This window comes from Amaranthus tricolor, chromosome 9, assembly GCF_026212465.1.
Source record: "Amaranthus tricolor cultivar Red isolate AtriRed21 chromosome 9, ASM2621246v1, whole genome shotgun sequence".
Taxonomy (NCBI): Eukaryota; Viridiplantae; Streptophyta; class Magnoliopsida; order Caryophyllales; family Amaranthaceae; genus Amaranthus; species Amaranthus tricolor.
Window position 1 is genome coordinate 9743949 of NC_080055.1, and position 23539 is coordinate 9767487.

Genomic DNA, 23539 nt, shown 5'->3' on the forward strand with positions numbered 1-23539 from the left:
TTCAAGATCCACCACCTGCACAATGCCACTTGAATAACCAACCCATATTCTAGAACCGTAAGTAGCAAGAGACTGAGCAACAGAAGGATGAAAATGGAGCTCTAGGTGACGATTCCCATTATCATCCCACTGCACAAGATGACCACTACTGCACCCAACAAATTATTTCATAATAAAAGCAGTAAAAGTTCATTATATGTTTTGCTTACAATTGAACAAAGAATCAACATCAAAGATGATAAAACAGAGCTTTGAACAGGTTTTTAATGGACAAGAACTGTTATTTTACTATTGCATCATATTAAAATAAACGCATACTAACTTTGCAATTTGAATACAGGAAAAGTCAATATAACATCTATCGGGACAATAATACTTGCATTAGTAACATTGACCAAACTTCATATCTCTAGCCTTTCAAATGATTGCAAATACAGACACAGATCATTTCTATTCAGATATCCAATAAACACAATTTAGCAACCTATCACCTAATTATGGTTCAGTTATGTCATTTAGATACAGACACAGCAGCTCATGAATTAGGGATTGAAGAAAGCAGAAGAAGAAGGGTTTAAAAGGGTTAAAACATCACGTGACTTGCACGTGATGGTCAGCCGTTACTTTCAACGGTCAAACCCTAAGAAAACGTTAAAGTGTAGTCTTTCGCAAAGAAATGTATTATATAAGGTAGTTTTTTGCAAAAAAATTTATATAAGGTAGTTTTTTGCAAACTAGTGTATAAAAAAGGTAGTTTTAAATAATTTTCTCATATATATATATATATATATATATATATATATATATATATATATATATATATATATATATATATATATATATATATATATATATATATATATATATATATATATATATATATATATATATATATATATATACATATATATATATATATATATACATATATATATATATATATATACATATATATATATATATATATATATATACATATATATATATATATATATATATATATATATATATATACACATATATATATATATACATATATATATATATATATACATATATATATATATATATATATATATATATATATATATATACATATATATATACATATATATATACATATATACATATATATATATATACATATATATATATATATACATATATATATATATATATATATATATATATATATATATATATATATATATATATATATATACATATATATATATATATATATATATATATATATATATATATATATATATATATATATATATATATACATATATATATATATATATATATATATATATATATATATATATATATATATATATATATATATATATATATATATATATATATATATATATATATTCAGGTTGATTCCCCTTCCCTCAAATTTGTTGGAATTTTTTCATGTTTTTATTTAAAATCTAAATCACATGTTATAACGGCGAAATGGTTTCTGTTGTACTTTTAGGACTAGAATTCTGCAAACTTAATTTTATTTTTTTATTTTAAAATCTAAATTTCTTTATTTTTTTAGGACTAGAGTAAAATGTAAGAGTATAAGAGTAAAGTAGAGTAGAGTAGGGTGAAGTGTAAAAATATAAGAGTGGAATGGAAGGGAGTGTTAAAATTTTCATTTATCATCAATTTTTTACATTTTTCTTAAAAGCAACTTTCTTTCATTTCACTACTACGAGAAAATTATGAGTTACTATAATCTTGATGCTTTGAAAATTATATATGGAAATGAAATAATTGAAAATAAATATATAAAAAAAAAAAAATAATAAGAGAGAAAATTATAACGTAAGCTCGGTCTTTGAAAGTTGTGTCAATGGCCTTTCCTTTGAAATTTAGAGCGAACATGATGAACTGGAGGCGAAGTATTTTGAGGAGAGAAGAGCAGTTGAAGATCGTTACCAGAAACTGTATAAACCACTCTATTCCAAGGTACGCTGATTTTGATAGCCCAGGTTTCATGCATGGTATTGATTTGCTTATCATTAAAATATTTGTATTATATTTTTTGTCTTATTTTTCTCGTTTCATGTTTTTGTCGCATTTCATTAACCTAAGCTTATTTAAGTCTAAAGTGGGATTTTTGGAGTGTTTTTTTTTTTTGAGGTATTAATTTTAACTTGTTATTACATGGAGTACGTTTGTAATTAATGTTGAATATTGTCAGTTAAATATATCCAAATAAATTATGCAATGTTTGTTAGTCTATATTAGTATACAAACTGGTGTACTCCCTGGAGTTTATTAGTATGGAAATACCTATAAATATAAATTTTAAAAAAATATAATTGCATAATATAGTTATCAAATTATAATATTAATAAAATAATGTAAAAATTGAGATAAGTTTTTATAACAACATACTTATTGCTTGATTGAATAAATAGTTATTGATTATATATTCTACCCAAAAATAGTTCTTTTGTGAAATAAACACTTTTGTAAAAAATTCGTGTCGAAATTGACATGCTTGCAAACCTACTATCTATAAAATCCAATAATTCACTCATTCTCAATTTAAAATTAAAACACGTTATAGAGCTCTTGTAACATATCATTTGTGTAATACTTAAAATCATAACATCTTTTTGAAAACTTATCTTTAATACTTAAAATTATAATTAATGTAATAAAATCTTTTGAATATCACATAATTACATTTTAACCTGTAAAAATGCTCTATTTAGCAAAACTCCATAAAATCGGCATGTAGAATTCTCCAATTCTTTTAGAATATTGTATGATTGTATAATGATTTTTCAGTTCTTTTATAGTATTGTATGGTATGATTAAATGATTGTATTTTTCAGTTCTTCAAGAATAATTATCTTTAATATTTAAAATCATAATTAATGTAATAAAATATTTTAAATATCACACAATTACATTTTAACCTGTAAAAATCCTCTATTTAGCAAAACTTCATAAAATCATTATGTGGGATTTTTCAGTTTTTTTTATAGTATATTGTATGAATTAAAAATCTTTTTGAATATTTGTTAGTCTATAATCAAAGGGGTTTCAATATAAAATTGATTTACAAAATATTACTATTATACCCTATTTACTTAATTTTCTACCTTAAACAATTAAGATACACACATAATCTTTTAATTATTGAATAACACATTAATAACTATAAGAATCATGTTTATTGACGTATCAATTATAAATTATGAGAGAATATAGTATATCTTAGTGGATTAAGACAAGAAATTTTTCTTAGAACAATCTTTTTTCAGGGATAATCTATTATTTAGAAAACTACATATAAAAAATTATGTAAAAGGAATTAATAATATTTTTTTAAATTTTTTTTGTAATAATCTTTTTTTGATAATTCATTTGGGCCGTATTAGTCTGTTAATTGATTATATCAATAGTAAATACTTTTAGTTTTCCTATAAAAAAAATATTTATTTAATATTCTTTTCATCGATAATCCTTTTTCAAATCATATTTTCAATACTACAATTATCTTTTTATATATTTTCAACATAATAATACCTAAAGATTGGATTTTTATTAATGAATGTGTGGTTATCATATAGTTCAAAAATATAAAAAGCTGAATGAAGCATATATAATAGTAATACGTTTTTACACTCTGACAATAATTTTGATCTTATTAGATATTTTAATTGCTTTTAAATTAAATTAATTTATCAATTTTTTGGATTTATAAATTGCATAATAACTTAAGTTATATATGATTAATAAGTTTTATCAAAAAAAGGTCATAAATGGTGCGAAAATCTATCTAGTTTTTGAATATCATTGAATAACAATTATAAAATTAATATATTAATAAATTATATATTAAAACAAATTCAACATAATATATAAAAAAAAATATATCACAAGATGTAAGGGTATACAACATATACTCCTCCATTGCCAATAAGTAACATTTTGATATAGGTTGGCTATGTAATTAAACAAACCAAACTATAAACACACGTTAGATTGTTGTATCGGTTTCAATTAAATTGTTTTTGTGATTTTTGTGGTTTTTGTAACAAGGAAAATTAAAAAGGATATGTTGAATGAATCAACTATTAAAAGGATGAACCAAAGCTTAATTCGATGCACAAATCACCACGAATTAAAACTAAGGGCTCCTAAGAACACATTCAAACTTTAGCCAAAAGTATGCAAAGCATAGGAACTTCAAGTTACTTTCAACCTATGTTACTTGGACTCGGGTACGGGTATCGGATACGGGTGTGGATCCTAGTGTCTGGTACGTCAATTTTAGAATTCTAGGACATGTGGACGCCGTCGTATCATTGGATACGGGTACGGGGATACGACAAATTAATAATAAAAGAAATAATAATAATAATAATAATAATAATAATAATAATAATAATAATAATAATAATAATAATAATAATAATAATAATAATAATAATGAAACGAAAAATAAGAAAAAAAAAGAAAAAAAATAACTAATGGAATTAAGAGAAACTTTTCCCATGATATTGCTTAAAATAAAACTTATTCCCACTTTGCATTAAATGGTAAAGTATTTCCCACAATACCGTCCACGTGGAGAATAATTTTATTTTTTTAATTTTTCAGACAAAACCGCCACTTGAGATGGCGGTTTACCTTAAGCACTAAACCGCCACATGAAGTGGCGATTTGGTCCAAGGAAAACCTCCATTTCATGTGGCGGTTTGGTCCATGGTAAACCGCCACTTCATATGGCGGTTTGGTTTGTGCCCTGTTTTTTTTTTCTTTCATTTCCCCTAAATAGTTAACGCAACCTGCATTAAACTAATCCAATACAATCTATTCCATATTAATCAATTACGAACCAACTTGATTTGAAAAAATTAATTATGAAAATAATGCGAAGATATATTACAATCATGAAAAGTCATACAAGAAGTTTAAATCATATAAGAATATACAAAGTATGTTAAACTACAATCCCCGGCCCCTCTTCGTTTGCGCACCGGTTGATGATGATGGTGTGAACTCGTCAACCTCCGCAATGACATTAAGAGCAGGAGCTCGTCATTGACTAGCACGCTGATATGTGATGATCCTTTGCGGAGGCGATGGATGTGGAGGAGGAGTGGTGATGGAAGTTGGAGGAACGAATGGCGACATAGTACCGGATGACGATGGCGATATGGAAGACCGACCTCGAGTAGATGAACGCTGGCGACCTCGTGTGGACCGAGAACTGGATCCTCCGGAAGAGCTACCTCTATGGGCTGAACTCCTTAGAGAAGGAGTGTGGAATGTGTCATCTACCTCGCCAATGATGGGTGGAGTCGGTATGAGGTACTCATACCCCGCCTGACTCAATGCATCGGTCAATGAGAACATAGCCGATACCCCACATCAACTGGCGATGTAGCGGCCCCTTGAATCGTGTCATTGCACTGTATGAGCACCGATCGGATGCGCTCAGCCTGTATTTTATCATTATGTTGTTAAAAGACTGACATTAAAGTATTACTATATGTTATGAGTGTTGAAAGAAGACGTACCAGTAACGTAGATGTCAGATGGTAATGTGATCCTGGCTGCGCAAATGTGATGTTCGTTAGGCGTAATATGGAGATACGCCTGTACCAACTCATGTACATACCAGTGCTATGACCTGTGAAGTTATCTCATCGAACCAAACGAGATTCTCGATCATTCCACGCATCTACGTGCGATCTATGTCGTAGGACATAGTTCTTGTCCCCAGTCCTTCGATCGATAGCATGTAATTGAGGTTGGGTGTCACAGGCATGCGGAATAACCTGCTCCAAACCAAATTGACGCATGACACGATCCGGGAGATGTAGCTCGACAATGTCAAAGCAAATAAGTGGACAATGCGATCTCCAAATCTCGTGGCCTGATGTACATATGTGCGGTAGAGCGTCCATCTTAGCTGCTGTGTAAGGCTGCCATGTCATCTGTAATATAAATCAATATGCTTAGTAATATATACAATTTATTAATACCTAATACAAATAGTAAATGTTAATAACCTGCTCGTCCCGTTGTCAATCAAGTGCGTCTCTGTAGTAGATGAGAGTATGTGGGGAGTGGGATCTCGAAAGATATACGCGAAGCCAGCTGCAAACAAATGAACATTGTTTAACATTTTCATGTATCATAAAAACGTGCAATTATGAATTTAATTAGTGAGTTGAGTGTTGCTACCTTACTGCTAAAGGATCCATCCCGCGATGATGCTGTGACCCTAACACCGGTTCAAAATCATCCGTGTCATCTTCCTGATCATGTTGCCCATCGGGTCGAATCGTCCGAATTATGGGCCTCCCTATATGAATGTGCTCCCATGACCATATCTGTAACAACATCAAGCAGCCACCAACGTCCTTGGCACCCTTACGAGATGCTCGACATAAGTTACGATACAGATACGCTAGGGTAGCACTTCCCCAACTGTACTCATCTACGCACTACAAGTCTCCCAGTAGAGGGAGATAGATCAACTGTGCCGAGTCGCCGCTCTTGTTTGGAAACAACATGCATCCAAACAAATACAAGATGTAAGCTCGCGCATGTCTATCAACCGTCACATCATCCGCGTCATCCTCTAGCGCGCTAAAATGCTCTCGGAGCCAAGTCAGCTTCAATGAAGATCCAACAATGATCTTCGGCTGTGTGGGTCTTGGGGGTTTTCAGGCCATACACCTAGTGGCTCATGAACTAATGCTGGCCAATTTCCCTCTCCATGGCCTATCACTGCTTGACCTTCGATGGGCAGTCCCATTATAACTGCCACATCTTGCAACGTGATCGTTGCCTCGCCAACAATGAGGTGGAAGGTATGTGTCTCCGGTCGCCACCTCTCCACCAATGCAGGGATAAGAGCTCGATCGAGCTCTAAGCCCCCGCCCAACAACCTGTGAATGTATCTGAAACCAGCAAATTCGACTACCTCTAATACCCTGTCATCCACCTCCCAGTGTAACGTACTCGCCTGGTAGTGCTGACGAGTAACCAATTGGGTAGTGGAGCCCTCCCACGCAGCTACGCTCCTATGTGTCGCCTGAAGTGTAAGCACTGATGGATCAACTGGGCCCGGCATCGCCATGATCGTTGTTAGAAGGTTCATTTCAAATATAAAAGCTAAAAATACCATGAATATAGACTAAAACCATTGAACTAACCCTACAAAGTAATAAACTTTCATTGAAGCATTTCATCAAACACTTTATATGCATACAAACCAAACTATAAAATTCAACTACAAATGTGTAAAATGTAACCTTAAATCATGAAAACAAGAGAATGTAACAAACAATCAACATATTAATAACTTCAATTGACAACAATAATGAACAAAAAAAAATTTGCATATTGAAAAAAAATTAGGGTTTTATTCATACCTTAAATGAGGATGAAAATGATCTACTACACAAGGAAAGGATGGGAATGTAGTTGATTAGTTTAGTTGAATGAGAGGAATTGTATATTTGAAACAAATAAGAGTGAAGAAATTTTATTTGTTTTAAGAAAATACCGGCACCAAGAAGCAAGAAGCAAAGAGGATAATGGAATGAAGAACCAAGCTCGACATTCTGTTTTGTACTGCTACAAAACCGCCACTTCAAGTGGAGGTTTACTCAAGATATATATTTTTTTTTTAAAATTTAAAAATTAACAAACCGTCATTTCATCTGGCGGTTTAAACAAAACCGCTACCTCATGTAGCGGTTATATTAAAAAAAATTAAAAAAAAAGTTCCTCAAAGCTATCCTACATGGACGGTAATGTGGGAATTAGTTTCACATTTCAAGCAAAATGGGAATTACTTTATAAAAATGCATTATTCTGGGAAATGACTCGAATTAAGACAAAACAAAAAAAACAAAACTTTAAATTGTTTTTGGGCTTAAAACATAAATAGCCCAAAGGCTAAAGCTAATAGGCATTTACAAACCCTACTTCTAATGTTATTTGTATTTTCAAAGCTATTTGATTTCCATCACTCTCTTTTTTCCTTTCATCTCCTGTTAAACTCCATCTCTTTCAATGAAAATTAATTCAACAGTAAATAAATTTTTATCTTCTTTGTCTTTTTTCTTTTATGTTCTCTTATTTTCTTCTTAATTTCTCTTGTCTCTTTCTCTATCTATTAGGATTGTTGATTTCATTCACTGTGCTGTACCCATGTGCATTACGGCGTACTGGACACATATCCAGCATCGGTATCCGTACCTGTCGTACCGGACACTGGTGAGCCTGCAAAAACAGAGTGTCCGATTAACATAGCTTTTAACTAATCCAAGTTAAAAATAAATTGCAAAGAAAGAACAAACAATTACTCAAAGGTTGTATATCGATTTCAAAAGTGATGAATGAATTACAAGAGAACTATGCAAGCCTATTTATACTAATAAAATTCAGCGCAAACTAAGTAAACAAATATTACAATATTGCAAAAATAAAATCAGAATTTCTTTTTCTTTGTTACTGTTGGAAATCATCAATATTTGGCCAATATTCCTCAATCTTCATGTGATTCACTTGGGCTGATTTTATAGTATAAATCTTCAAGAAATACCTTCATAATATTCATGGAATAATGCTCAAGATTTTCGGCTGAAATGGAGCAGCTCTAATTCCTCTAATTATGATTTTTGGATCAAAGAATTTTGACTTGATTTTAGATCTTTGCAAATATCTTCAAATAATCTTCACATATTTTTGGGTATATTGTGATTTTGGGCTGATGTGTTGCTCTTCTAGCTGATTTGTTCTTGCTTCACACGCTTTGTAATTTGTCAGCGATTTTATTTTTAAAGACTCGACAAACAAAAAATGTTCAACTCAACTAACTAAATATGAGACATGATTAAGTTTGCTTAATCATCTATAAGACTTTATTTTATTGCAAAAACGAAAAATACAGAAAAAGACTCAAAATACTCGAAAATAAAAATAATAAAATGACTCTATTTAAAGAAGACTTAGAACATCAACATGTCTATGAAATTAAAATAACAAAGAAAAGACTCAATTAGAAGCTACTTAATTACTGATGCAACAGAATATAAAAATGTGAACTAAATGAACAACTAAGAGATTAGATTATTGACTTTATGAATCTCGAATAATCTGAAAATAAGCTTAAAGCATAAAGAGAACCAAACCCAAATGTTGAACAAGTTTACGAATGGAATAATTGATGTTGGGCTGGGTTGATTTATATCACATTTGCTTGGCAGGATTTTGGGGTCATATGCACAACAACCTTATCCTAGTTATTGAAAAAAGATTTACACAACTTTGACATTAGATTTATAAATGATTTACACATTTTTGGTGTATTCTGCAGAGATATAAAATTGTTAATGGTGTTGTGGAAGTTGATGGGGTTTCTAAGGAGGATGAAAATTGTTGATTCAATTAGAAACGGGAACAGCAACAAGAGGGGGGGTGAATTGTTGTTGTTGCAAGTTTAAGCGATTGTGCCCTGTTTTTGCGGAATTATTCAAAATAAATAAAGCTTAAACTAAGAGTAAAATAATAAGAGAGACACACGATTTTACGTGGAAACCTTTTGGGCCTAAACAAAAGGAAAAACCACGACCACTTGGGATTTCTAACAACTTCACTATGTTTAAGGCAATTAGTTACAATTACAATAAACACCTTACTTCACTCGAAGCGAAACAACTAGGCCAACTCTTCACTCTCTAATTGCTTTACTCAAAGCAACAAACTTAGCTTTACAATAAGCTAATCCTCTCTAGCTTCACTAAAAGCTATCTAACTTCCCCCTTAGACTCACTCGAGTCTAATTACATAAACTCTCAAAATCCCTTACAAAAATGATAGAAATTCTTTAAAATAAATCAAAGAGTTGCACAAGTAAATATTATGAATTAATTGGCAATTTAAAAACACAAAATATTACTTGTAGAATTTCAAAATCAAACGCAAAAATTATTTTTCTCTCAAAGCATGCGTTAATTCTTTTTGAAAAACCGAGCTAGTTAGCTTATTTATAATAAAATAAATTTCTAAAAATAGAAAAATATTCCAACCCATTATCCTTAGTCATGGATCAATGAATGATGCTGAATGAATCACAAAACGGTTAATACTTCAGCCTTTGAATAAATCAAACAAACGGTTAAGGCAATCAGTAACCGCTATTTCCTGATAGCCACTGTTCCTTAATAACCGCTGTTCCCTAAAGTAGCAGTTTCTTCAGTAGTAATTCCTGTTCCCCAAATTAATGGCTGGAACTTCATGCTATATTTAGAAAACGGTTTTGGTAAAACGGTTATCTTTTGACTAATTCTAAAAACGGTTATCTTTTGACTAATTCTTAGAAAATGGTTATTTTTACTATTTTTAGGAAAAGATTATTTTTATTATATTTCAGAAAATCCAAAAATAATTAAGACCTAACTGCTGTTCCTACTTTTTAGTAGATCCAAGTTTATCTCCTAAAAATAAGGAATTAATCTTGAAACCCACACGTGAGGAATTTTAGAAATTCTTTTTGCCAATTAACTTTAATAAACTAATGCAACCAATTAATTTAAATACATTAACTAAAAAAAATAAAAGATAGAATTTATTAGCTAACGTAAATTGACTTCAGTTTGGGAACACTGCGCTGTCTCCAAATTCCAACTTGCTAGAACATCAAACCTGGGAACAGTAGACTTCCTGTCTCCATTTTACATCCCACGTGATATACTCTTCTAACATCTCTTGAAACCTTTTGACATGTATATTCCCATGAACTAAGCCATAGGTACTATCAACGATCACAATTAATCGGATATCGACCTGCACAAAATCTCTAAACACATATTTGCTAAAGTGTAGTCATCATCAAAACTCAAGAGGTCCAACAAATTCCCCCTTTTTGATGATGACAAACTTTCAAACAAACTTAAAAAAACAAAATAGAGTAAACCAATGTTGAAGAGTATGTTAGAGATCAAAACAACTCTTCTTAACTAAATATCATGATACCAGTTACTCTAGAAATAATCAAAACAACAACTTTATATTATTTCAGCATAAAATCAAACAATGAGAAAAATGTAGATTTAATCCATAATCATCCATAATCAGAGCTAAAAGAAATCAGCATAAACCAAAAAAAAAAAAAATAAAATTTCAGACACAACTAAACAAAACCAGAAATCAGTATCTTAAACCTTAATGCAATGAGAAACCTAGTTTCAGTGTCAATGAGTAACAACTAACAACTAGCAACACAAACATCAGAAAAACAAACCAGCACCTTAATCCATAAGAAAAACAAAATAGATTTAACTAGATCTCAAACATGCTCAAGCATTATTTAAGTTTGTGCCAAATATTCCCCCTTTTGACATCATTCAAAAAGAAGATAAGCAATCAAACCACAGCACTAAACATATAGTTATAGTCAAAGAGAGAATAAGGATACACAGATTAAAAGAGCATAAGCAATGAATGCAAACATGATAAGCAATGACTAATTAAACCTAACAGTTAGTAGCATATGTAAAAAGGTTCAACAAAGTTAACAATGTTTAAGATATGTACCCCAGCTGGTACTAAAGACAAAGAAATTGTTTGGTGACAGAGATAGTAGCAATGAAACATAAAAGATATTAAAGGAGAACTAGGAAGCAGGAGCATCTGCATCAATATATTCTGTTTCCACCTCCACTGTGTCCAATTTAGCACCAAGACGAGCCTCCATTTGAGTCATCTGGTCAGCTAATGAGGCTAAGGAAACACGAATTTCATCTTGAAATTTGAAGAAGCGATCCTGCAAATCATCAAGCTTAAGGAGAATAGAGTATAAAGGAGCAGTAGGAATGGTTGTCTGATCAAAGCTTTGTTTTTGAAACGGTTGAACATGTGGTGGTGATCTTGGTGTTGGTGATGGTGGTGGTGATGGGAAATGATGGGATGGTGGAGTGGTTGGCTTTGGTGAGGGAAAATGACTGGGTTCAGCCCTAGAGTCATCATCAAGAGTAACTTCAGGTCCCATCCCCTTGTCTTCTTCCTCCTTATCAGAAGGAACAACCTCCTGTTCCTTAACTCCAGCTCCTTCTTTCTCCTGTTCCTCCTTTTCAACTTCTTTCTCCTGTTCCTCCTGTTCCTCCTTTACCTTCCCTTCTTCCTCCTGTTTTTCCTTCTCCTTCTCCTCTTCCTCCTGTTCCTCATCATCAGAATCAATCTCAACCTGTTCCACGGCATTTTCAAGGATCCCTTCCTCATTTAATTGAAGGCGCAAATTGCTCAAACATTTTGCACCTATCATGTTACTGGGACCCATTGGAAAATTATAATCACCAAGTGGAACATCAAATTTGGAGAAAATCCAGGACAACAAACCACCATAGCCTACCATACATCTTTTGGCTATACAATCATTTAAATGCGAAATCATCAAGGAAGGAAAATTAATCTTTATATTGTTCACCATACAGTAAATCAAAGTGGCATCTCGAAGACTTACCTCACTACGTTTTGAATTTCGTGGTAAAATAAACCTTCGAGCAATGTTGTAGAGTAACTTGTGTAAGGGGGACAAAACATTGTGACTCACTTTACCTCTCTTTTGCCTAACGCCTAAACATCTCCAAACATCCTTTTCATCTATTCCAGAAAACGCAATTTTAGACCCAACGTAGTAAACATCAAAACCAGTGGCTAGCACTCCTAGCCACTCTCCTAACGTCAAACTATCAAATTCAATTTCAATTTCTTTAATTGAACTAGAACAAACTCCATCATGAATAGAAAAATTAGAGATGAACTCACGCATAATTTCTGGGTAAATGGGATTGCAGCAGTAATCGCCCATGAGTGATTCCCAATGTTGAGTTTGTAGAATTTTGTGAAATTGAGGAAAGTTTGTAGTCTCATACCACTCTTTGTCAAGGCCAAAGCCAACTGACATTTCTTTAGATAGTTCCTCAGCGTTCAAGTAGTGGGTTACCTTGATTTTCTTGACAGAACGTGTTAGAGGTGTCTTGGATCCTCTTGTTCTCTTACTGCCTGCATGTGTTTCCGGAGAGATGGGGGTTCCCTCCTGTTCTTTTGATGAAGACTCAGGCTTAGGGGTGTGAGAAGATGGGTAGATGACTTGAAGAGGTACAGGTTGTTTCATTTTAGGATGCTGATTCTTGATCTTCATGGAGGTTTTGAGAGAGAAGAGCAAGAGAAATGAGAAAACTGACGGTTTAGGGTTGAGTGAGAAAGAAAAGGTAGTGATGATGAACGATGTAACGTGAGGGAGTAAGTATACTGGGTATGAAATGACGTTGTGAAAGTGGAACAAGACGAGTGAAGGATGATGATGATTCAACTCCTACTTCCTTAAAAAAATTGCTGGAAAAAAAATGTGTTCTTTTTTTTTTTCTTTTAATATATATAATAAGAAAATGATAATATTATGCTACTACCGTTTGATCAAAATAATCATGCAATCATAAGAACATTCAAAGTATATACCTTTAAAAAATGCGTACCTGATCCTTTCGATAATTGATCTTTCAATCAAGTTTATTGTGGTTGATTGATCATTTTCAATTTTTATTTTGTCTCTAAGAATCATATATGACACTTCCTTTAATGCAGCTTGATCATGCCAAGTTCCAATCTCATTTTCTCATGCTGTTCCCTTGGAAGCGGTTTGGTCATGATATCTGCTATTTGCTCGTTAGTGTTTACATGCTTAACAATAATATTTTTATTTTCAACATTATCCTTAAGAAAATGATGCCTAATATGGATGTGCTTTACTCGTGAGTGATGCACTGGATCTTTGGATATGCATATGGCACTGGTATTATCGCAATAAATAGGAACACATGCATACTTAATACCAAAGTCTCTTAGCTGCTGCTTTATCCATATCATTTGGGAACAGCAAGCTGCTGCTGCTACGTACTCAGCTTCAGCAGTTGATAATGCAACAGTGTTTTGTTTCTTGGAACTCCACGAAACTAAACATGAGCCAAGAAATTGTACCATACCTGACGTGCTTTTTCTATTAACAAGATCTCCTGCATAATCTGCATCACTAAAGCCTTTCAAATCAAAGACATCACTTTTAGGATAAAATAATGATAAATCATCTGTTCCCTTTAGATATCTCAAAATACGTTTCACTGCAGTTAGATGTGATTCTTTAGGGTTAGATTGAAATCTCGCACATAGACCAACACTAAATGCAATATCGGGTCTACTAGCAGTTAGATATAATAATGATCCAATCATGCCTCTATACATAGTTTGGTCAATATTTGTTCCATTTGTATCTTCATCTAATCTTACATTAGTAGCCATGGGTGTATGGTTGGTTTTAGCGTTATTCAAGCCATATTTCTTAAGAAGTTCTTTTATATATTTTTGTTGATGAATAAAGATACCATTAGCAGTTTGTTTAATTTGCAAACCAAGAAAGAAATTTAATTCTCCCATCATGCTCATTTCAAATTCAGTGCTCATAAGGTTAGCAAATTCTTTACATAGCAATTCATTTGTGGCACCAAAAATAATATCATCAACATATATTTGAACAACTAATATATTGGAACCTTTATTCTTAAAGAATAAGGTTTTATCAATTTTACCTCTAATAAAGTCATTTTGGATCAAAAACTTTGATAGTCTTTCATACCATTGCCTTGGAGCTTGTTTCAACCCATAAAGAGCTTTATCAAGCTTATAGACATGATCAAGACACGAGGTATTCTCAAAGCCAGGCGGTTGTTCAACAAAAACTTCTTCATCAAGAAAACCATTCAAGAAAGCACATTTCACATCCATTTGATATAATTTAAAGTTCATAAATGCAGCAAAAGAAATTAAAATTCTAATAGCTTCTAACCTTGCTACTGGAGCAAATGTCTCAGTATAATCAATACCTTCTTGTTGATTGTACCCTTTGACCACGAGCCTTGCTTTGTTTCTTACAATTATTCCATGCTCATCTAGTTTGTTTCGAAATACCCATTTCAAACCAATTATCTTCTTGTGTTTTGGTTTGGGTTCTAAATGCCATACTTTGTTCCTTTCAAATTCGTTCAATTCATCTTGCATGGCTATGACCCATTCCGAATCCTTTAGAGCTTCTTCGTGATTTTTGGGTTCAAGTGATGATAGGAACGCAAAATGTGCACAAAAATTTCTCATTTGAGATCGAGTTTGTGTTCCTTTATTCAAATCACTTATAATCAAATCAAGAGGATGGTATTTTTGATATCTCCAAGGTTTTGGCACAAAATCTCTTGTGGGAACAGTAGCATGTTCTGGTTCATCAGCTTGATTAACATTCTGTTCAGCTACTGGATTGTTCTGCTCATCTGTGGGAACAGCTGGATTGGGAACAGTCTGCTGTTCCTGATGTTCTGGCAGTTCCTGAACTTGATCAGTACTTTCTGCTTCTGCTGGAACCGGCTGTTCACCAGCTGATTCTTGATCATGCACTTTCAATTCTTCATCATCTTCCTCTAGATTTGCAAGACCTATCTTAAAATTATTTGTATCCTGTTCACTTGACAAAAAGTTAGTTTCATCGAAAATTATGTGAACGAATTCTTCCACACCCATTGTTCTTTTGTTATAGACTCTATATGCCTTACTTTGAGATGAGTAGCCAAGAAATACTGCTTCATCACTTCTTTCATCAAATTTACCTATATTCCGTTTTCCATTAACATGTACAAAACATTTGCATCCAAACACACGAAAATAGGCAATATTTGGTTTAACACCTTTAAACAGTTCATAGGGTGTCTTAGAAGTGATTGGTCTTATCAATACTCTATTTAAAATATAACATGCAGTATTAACAGCCTCGGCCCAAAAATTTCTAGGTAAACCACTAGCAATTAACATAGTTCTAGCCATTTCTTCTAAAGTTCTATTTTTCCTTTCTACAACACCATTTTGTTGTGGTGTTCTAAGGGCGGAAAAATTGTGACTTATTCCATGTTCATTGCAATAACTCATAAAACTTGAATTTTCAAATTCTTTACCATGATCTGACCTTATGTGAACAATTTGATTATTGGTAGATTTTTGTATTTTGTTAGCGAAAGAAACAAACTCATTAAAGGCTTCATCTTTACTAACTAGAAATAAAGTCCATGTAAATCTACTATAATCATCAACAATAACAAACACATATCTCTTGCCACTACGGCTTTGTATTCTCATAGGTCCACACAAATCCATATGTAATAATTCAAGCGTTTTTGAGGTGGTCACAACATTCTTTGTTTTAAAAGATGACCTAACTTGTTTTCCTTTGGCACAAGGATCACATATTTCATCCTTAAGGAATTTTATAGCTGGTAGTCCTCTAACTAGGTCTTTAGATCTTAATGTATTAATCAATGAATAACTAGCATGACCTAGACGCTTATGCCAAAGAAGTGGGTCATCTTCTATAACACTTAGACACGTTAGACTAGCTTTGGGAACAGTGTCCAGGTCCACTACATAAGTGTTCCCTTTTCTGTTTCCCTCAAGAATGATGTCTCCAGTGTCATTCCTAGAAATAATGCACTTTTCAGAAGTAAAGTTTACAGAGTTACCCTTATCACAAAATTGAGAAATGCTGAGTAAGTTGTGTTTCAAATTCTCGACTAAAAATACATTATCAATGGCGTGGGAACATGACCTTCCAACCTTTCCTTTGGCGATTATCTCACCCTTCATATTGTCACCGAAGGTTACTGTTCCCCCATCATAGGCTTCAAGTGAGAGAAATTTAGATTTGTCACCCGTCATATGCTTGGAACACCCACTGTCGAGATACCATGAGCTGTTCCCCCTCACTTGGACCTGTAAGATAATTAATTGTTAATTATAGGAACCCAGACTTTCTTGGGTTCCTTGTCGATCTTACATGAATCATATTTATCAATTTGAATGTTATCGACATAGTTTCTGTTAGAGACAGTATACTGTTCCCTTTTGGTGCACTGTTCCTTCAGATGGCCAGCTTTTCCACAGAAGGTACAGTACCTGTCTCTAGGAAGATCAACGTAAGCTTTCTTACTTTTGTTATTCTTAAAATATTTTAGGCTTTGTGATTTCTTACTTTTAGCATCTAGAATCCATTTGGGAGTTATTTTGATTTTCCCTTTTTCTCTTGAATTTAATTCAAGATTGTTATTGTTGTTACGGTTGGATTCCGAATTCATTTTTAAATATTGAAAATCATTGCATAAATCTTTAGTAGATGCATCTATCAATTCCTCATTTAAGCCTAATAATTTGTATTGCGATAGCTCAATGTTAAGAATAACATTTTCCTTCTTAAGTCTCTCCATATTTTCCTTTAGGATTATATTTTGGTCCAACAAACCGAAAAATCTGTTTTGGACATCATGTCTAAAGGTGTTTATGTATGAGACATGGTCTTTGCTTACCTTAAGTTCCTTTTCTAACTTGAGACACTTATCATTGCAATTTTCAAGTTTAACTTGTGCCTCTTTTAACAACTCTTTTAATTCATTTTTACTTGGATTGAATGAATGGTCAGAAAATGAATTAGAAATATTTACCTGCTTCTCCTTGCCTTTATGTGTAGCCATGAGACATAGGTTAGCTGTCTTCTCTTCTTCGGGAACAATAGTTTCATTCTCACTTTCAGTTTCTCCCCATGCAGCAATCATGGCCTTACGAAAGTCAGTCTTGTTAAGATTCTCTTTGTTCAATGGTCTTCTTGAATCTCTTGTCTTTCCCTTGCCCTTTTCATTCTTCCATGTTGGGCAATCCTTGATGAAGTGTTCGGTACTTCCACATTTGTGGCATTCAAGATTTTTTGTTCTTCTTTCTTTGTTGTTTCTTTGATTTGCATACCTGCTGTTCCTGAAGAACTTCTTGAATTTTCGTACCAATAAAGCAGCCTCTTCCTCATCACATTCTGATTCGTCCTGTTCCCCCGCTGCCAGAGCCAGTCCCTTGTTCCTAGAACTGTCTGCTGTTCCCAAATGCAATTCATGTGTCATTAGGGAACCAGCCAGCTCCTCTAGATTAAACTTTGTAAAATCTTTGGACTCTTGTATAGCAGTAACCTTGGCCCTCCAGCGCTCATCTTGAGGAAGGCTCCTAAGAATCTTCCTTACTTGTTCATTAGTGGGAATTATTCTTCCAAGAGAGACAAGCTCGTTTGTTATGTTGGTGAACCTAGTGAACATCTCTTGGATACTTTCTCTTGGCTCCATAACAAATCTCTCGTATTTAGACATTAACAAATCAATTTTGGATCGTTTTACTTCACTTGCTCCCTCATGGGTAACAGCAAGCAGGTCCCAAATTTGCTTAGCGGATTTGCACCCCATAATTCTATTATGCTCGTTTGGTCCAAGACCACAATGAAGTAATTTAATAGCAAGAGCATTTAATTCCATTTTCTGAAAATCTTCTTTTTCATATTCGGTTATAGGTTTGGGAACAATTTCATTGTTGGAGTTAGTAGTGGTTACCTCAAAATCTCCGATTTCTATGACTCTCCAAACTTGATAATTTTCCGCTTTGATGAAGATCTCCATCCTATTCTTCCAGTATGTATAGAATTTTCCATCGAACATTGGCGGTCTTTGAGTTGAATACCTTTCTTCCATTCGCTCGTTCATAATTGACATTTTTCGGGAACACCAGAATCTGCCCTCAGGGTTTCCTGATCTTCTGGGAACAGGGCTCTGATACCAATTGTTGATTCAATTAGGAACGGGAACAGCAACAAGAAGGGGGGTGAATTGTTGTTGTTGCAAGTTTAAGCGATTGTGCCCTGTTTTTGCGGAATTATTCAAAATAAATAAAGCTTAAACTAAGAGCAAAATAATAAGAGAGACACACGATTTTATGTGGAAACCTTTTGGGCCTAAACAAAAGGAAAAACCACGACCACTTGGGATTTCTAACAACTTCACTATGTTTAAGGCAATTAGTTACAATTACAATAAACACCTTACTTCACTTGAAGCGAAACAACTAGGCCAACTCTTCACTCTCTAATTGCTTTACTCAAAGCAACAAACTTAGCTTTACAATAAGCTAATCCTCTCTAGCTTCACTAAAAGCTATCTAACTTCCCCCTTAGACTCACTCGAGTCTAATTACATAAACTCTCAAAATCCCTTACAAAAATGATAGAAATTCTTTAAAATAAATCAAAGAGTTGCACAAGTAAATATTATGAATTAATTGGCAATTTAAAAACACAAAATATTACTTGTAGAATTTCAAAATCAAACGCAAAAATTATTTTTCTCTCAAAGCATGCGTTAATTCTTTTTGAAAAACCGAGCTAGTTAGCTTATTTATAATAAAATAAATTTCTAAAAATAGAAAAATATTCCAACCCATTATCCTTAGTCATGGATCAATGAATGATGCTGAATGAATCACAAAACGGTTAATACTTCAGCCTTTGAATAAATCAAACAAACGGTTAAGGCAATCAGTAACCGCTATTTCCTGATAGCCACTGTTCCTTAATAACCGCTGTTCCCTAAAGTAGCAGTTTCTTCAGTAGTAATTCCTGTTCCCCAAATTAATGGCTGGAACTTCATGCTATATTTAGAAAACGGTTTTGGTAAAACGGTTATCTTTTGACTAATTCTAAAAACGGTTATCTTTTGACTAATTCTTAGAAAATGGTTATTTTTACTATTTTTAGGAAAAGATTATTTTTATTATATTTCAGAAAATCCAAAAATAATTAAGACCTAACTGCTGTTCCTACTTTTTAGTAGATCCAAGTTTATCTCCTAAAAATAAGGAATTAATCTTGAAACCCACACGTGAGGAATTTTAGAAATTCTTTTTGCCAATTAACTTTAATAAACTAATGCAACCAATTAATTTAAATACATTAACTAAAAAAAATAAAAGATAGAATTTATTAGCTAACGTAAATTGACTTCAGTTTGGGAACACTGCGCTGTCTCCAAATTCCAACTTGCTAGAACATCAAACCTGGGAACAGTAGACTTCCTGTCTCCATTTTACATCCCACGTGATATACTCTTCTAACATCTCTTGAAACCTTTTGACATGTATATTCCCATGAACTAAGCCATAGGTACTATCAACGATCACAATTAATCGGATATCGACCTGCACAAAATCTCTAAACACATATTTGCTAAAGTGTAGTCATCATCAAAACTCAAGAGGTCCAACAAAAATATAGCTGTTGAAGGTGTGCAATATAAAATTTTTTTTTTAGTTACTATACATCCGTTTCATAATTTACATCTGCTTGACTGCCCACATCGATAAATTAAAGATAGTGTGCATTCTTTATAAGTCATTAGAGCCATTCCTCCCATTGCTTGATGGTTTTGGGATATATCTTCTTGGCTTATGGAATTTGTGCATTTTGTGTTCCCTGCAGAGTTGTCTTGAAAAATTTGGGCCCCGTGCAAAACTTTTATTTTGCGCCTTATTTATAGTAAATATATTTATTTTATGAATAATTTGCAAAGAAACACCTTATAAAACCATTTTTTTGTAAAAAAACATATTTTAAAATTTTTTTTGTAAAAAAAACACATTTTAAGAGACTTTTTATTAAAAAAACACCTTAAATCAGTTTTCGGTGACTTTTGTCAACTTTTAGGCGTTGACTATGCTATTTGTCAACTTTCAGACGTTGACTTTTGAGCTCAAATGGCATAGTCAACGCCTGAAAGTTGACAAGAGTCACCGGAAAATAATTTAAGGTGTTTTTTTTAATAAAAAGTGTCTTAAAAGGTGTTTTTTACCAAAAAAATTTTTAAAGGTGTTTTTTTACAAAAAAAACTGGTTTTATAAGGTGTTTCTTTGCAAATTTTTCTTATTTTATTAATAAATTTAGTATATTTCTTTTTTCTTTTATTAACTTTTTTATATATGGGAGAAGAGGGTCCTGTGCGGCCGATCACTTAGCACACCCTCATAGACCCCTGATTCCCCGATGAAATGTTGACATTTATAATAAGTTTAGATAAACTTAACGACACTTGTTTCATAGTTTACATTTGTTTTACTCGGACAAAGGAGTGCCGAATTTCTGGCTTAATGCATTGAAGGCTAATGAAGAAGTGGCTGAATCGGTTAGGACTTATCCTCCATGTGATTTTTCAGCCCCAATTACTCTTTATCTTCTTAAGCTCACCCTTTTTCATTCATTGTTTGTGTATGGTTTAGATTATGGTGTATGATGAAGAAGCTCTCAAATATCTCAATAATATAACATGGTCTAGGATTGATGGGGTTAAGGATGAAGCCCAAATGGGTAATGCTAGCAAGGGCTTCAAGCTTGAATTCTTCTTTGATCTCAATCCATATTTTACAAATTCGGTTTTGACAAAGACCTATTACATGGTTGATGAAGATGAGCCTATGCTGCAGAGAGCCACAGGGTAATTCATGTTGCTTCTTGCACTAAATCACTACTTTTTCTATTCTGAAATACTCGCTGCATTATGGTTATTGACACTATTCATCATTCAAGCTTATTTTATATATTGCGGCTAATAAGTAAGAAAAAATATAGTCAAATGAGATTTTTTTGAATCGTCTAATCGCACATGTTTATAATACTAACTTTTTATTAATGTTTAAATGTTTATAGTTCAATATATAAATAATCAAAATAACATATTGGATTACGTAAAAAGTTGAATGTAACAAGTATAATGGAACAAATGAAGTATAGTATATGACAATGACAATGCTTCTGTTTCACTTAGAATAACTGATAACTGTTGGGATGGTTTATCCCACATCTGTTAATGTTTCAGAACGGAGATGTGTGGCGTCCGGGGAAATGTTTGACCGAGAAAGAATTGATATGGAAGCCAAAGAAGGGGTCTAAAAGTGCTATGCTAGTTACTGAAGCAGAGAAAATTGAGACCTTTTTCGATTTCTTTAACCCCCCTGAAGTACCAGACAGTGCAGATGACATTAGTGAGGAAGCCGTGGGTTGCTCATCCTAGTTTTTTTTTTTTTTTTTTTGGTGATCGATTTTTGATTAAATTGATTCGATTTTCATGTTGTTGGATCAGTCGGAAGAGCTTCAGGTTCTGATGGAGCAAGATTATGACATAGGGTAGGTTAATGGGCTCCTGCCCTACTAATTTTAGACTCTTGTTTGTTTATTGTTGCTGAGTAGTGACTTCTATTTTTAGGTCGACAATTCGTGACAAAATTATTCCCCATGCTGTGTCATGGTTTACTGGCGAAGCTGCTACGGCTGATCTTTGAGGGGTCACTTGATGATGACTTCTATGACTCGGATGATGATGATGAAGAAGAGGAGTATGAAGATGACGATGAAGAGGAAGATGAGGATGGTGATGAAGAGGATGATAATGACGAGGAGGAGGTGGAGGAGAAGGAAGATAACTGGGGCCGCACCCAAAAGGAGGTAATATTCTTAATCCGATTAGTGACTGTCTCTCGATACGCCCCCTCACATGAAAGCCCATTGAACTAGAAGTGTGGATGTGCATAGACGCTGAATATTCCACCTTAAATGAGGGGTGATTGAGATTCGAACCCGTGACCTCTTGTCACTTTGGCTTCTGATGGAACCAACTCAACCAAAAGTTTAAGCTTATGGTTGAGGTCTCAAGATATATTATATACTCTAATAATTAGGCTATTCAACCCATGTATAGAGCGTGTCTCAAAATGAGACTGCCTCACAAGTTCTTCTTATTTACATCTTTTTCCTGTCATATATCCGCGGACCCCCAGATGTCAGGAGAAAGGCAACCTGAGTGCAAGGAGCAGTATAAGTTGTTATGGAGGAACATTGATTGAGGGAGCAAAAAATTTGGATTTCTTTTTATTTGTCTTTTTCCTTCGTAGAATTATCTAAGGATCACCATAAACACAGATAAATATGGATTCTTTAGATGTTTACACACATTTGTTATATAATATTTGTTAAAATTAACAATATTTATGTACTTATATGTTATTGTGGTAAGGATTGCTCTACCGAGATCATTTTGTTTTGATGAAAGAAATAAATACAAAACTTTTTGTGATACCTTCATTTGTTTGAATATACTTGTGTGTTTTTAGCTTGTTGAGGAAATTCTTTGTATTTCTGTAGTAGATTCATTTTTGGTATATTGCTATGGTCTTTTGAAAGAGATCAATAATGCGGAAATAAAGATTAAGATAAAAGTTTAGGGTTTTGAATACTGTTTGTATTGATTAACCAAAGTAATAATAGCTCCTATTTATAGCAATAATTGCCCCTATTTATACAAGGATTAAGAGAATTAAACAAGGAAACACAATATTCTATGCAATAATTACAAATCATAATATTCTCTACAATATATTCCTACATTCCCCCTCAAGTTAGGTCGTCGGATTACCGATACCTAACTTGCACAAAGCACCTTCAAAAGCTTCAGTTGTGACTGCCTTGGTGAGAATATCAGCTAGTTGATCTTTGGATCATACAGTTGGAAGACTGATGACTTACTTCTCAAGTTTCTCCTTTATAAAATGTCTGTCTATC

The 23539-nt window shown here is 33.1% G+C and overlaps 1 pseudogene; it reads left to right on the plus strand.

Annotated features, from left to right (window-relative positions):
* The first annotated feature begins 497 nt into the window (after positions 1-497).
* LOC130823223 (nucleosome assembly protein 1;4-like) lies at positions 498-23202 on the plus strand (annotated as a pseudogene).
* The last annotated feature ends 337 nt before the right edge of the window (positions 23203-23539 follow it).